We start from the raw sequence: 1,430 nt of genomic DNA on the forward strand, positions 1-1,430 counted from the left end.
GCTGGTGGGTTTGCTCTCCCCGTGCAACTGGCGGGCGCCGCGAGGGCGCGTGTCCTTGGGGTGGACCCTGCGGCCCCTCTGGGCTTCTCGCCAGCACCCCAGCCTCCGCCCCGCTGCACTCCCCGCATGCGCCCTGGCTTTCTGGGACTGCACCCCGAGGCGCTCCTGAGTGTCCTGGCACACGCGCTTTCCAGTGACAGGCAGGGAGGTCGCGGACACGCAGCCGGGCTTCTCACGCCTGGGTGGCGGCCCTCGGACGAAGGGGCCGCGCACGGGCTCAGCGTGGGCCTGCCGGCTAGGGCGCCTGCCCACAAGGGAGGGCAGCTGGGCATCTGTCCACTCTCTCCCGAGGCCCCTCACCGAGGCAACATAATGCTGCCTGGCAGCTTCCTGCGCCGAGGAGGCAGCCCTGGGCAGCGGGGCCCGCGCCGCCAGCGCGCTGTGTCACCTCCAGCCACAGGAACCGCTGTTGATTTTAGCGTCGGCACAGATAATGCGTGTGTCGGGCCTGAGACGCGCCGGGCTGCCCTGCAGACCCTGCTCAAGGCTGCTTTCTTAATTGCTGCTGCTTTCTTAATTGCTGCAGCTTCTGGCGGCTGCCCTGGGGGCACTGTCCACAGTATCACCGGGAGCACGCACCCTGTGGGTGGCCCCTGAAGACGGGGCGTGGCCCCACACACGCACACAGGCTGTCATCAGAGCTGGGGCCCTGTGGTTGCGCTCGGGTAGACGGACGTCTTACATGTGTTCTCACTTCCTGCAGGAGAGAGTCTGAGCCTCGGGATTCAGGATGCAGCAGCAGGCCCATCGGGTAGAAGCTTCACAAGTCCTGCCCTAAGGCGGCAGCGCGTTAAAGCGAGCGGAGATGAGACCGTGAGAACCCCCAGGAGCGTCTATAAAACGCCAGGGGGCGCGACGAGAAGCCCCAGCTGGGAGACGAAGCCGCCGGAGGCGGCGCTGGGGGCCGGCGAGGCCCGGCGGTCTGCGGAGCTCAGAGCCGTGCGGGCGGCAGCTGTAGCGTGTGCGCACGGAAACGGGACGCCCCCCGGGGCTGAGCACGTCCCAGGGAGGCGACAGAAGGCTTTTGAGACCCGTGAGGAAAACACCGGATTGAAAGCAAGTTCTGAAGTGACGATGGCCGTGAGATCGAGAAGAACATCGGCGCTGACGCGGGAAGGAACACCCGTGCCTGGGCTCCAGGGACCGCGCGAGGCAGCGCCGGGGCCAACCCTGGCTGACCCCCAGAGTCACCACCTGACTCCACGCCCTGCAAAAGGACCAGCGGTCCCAGAGGACAGAGCCACCCAAAGGCCCTGCAAGTCTCCAAGGCCAGGACCAGCAGGCACGCCTGGACGACTCGGGACACCTCTGGGCAGAGTGGACCCGCGGCCCCCTCTCAGGACGCCCTCGGGCACGCCGGGGGCCACCAC

Source organism: Condylura cristata, unplaced genomic scaffold (genome assembly GCF_000260355.1).
Source record: "Condylura cristata isolate star-nosed mole 26May11 unplaced genomic scaffold, ConCri1.0 scaffold00011, whole genome shotgun sequence".
NCBI lineage: Eukaryota > Metazoa > Chordata > Mammalia > Eulipotyphla > Talpidae > Condylura > Condylura cristata.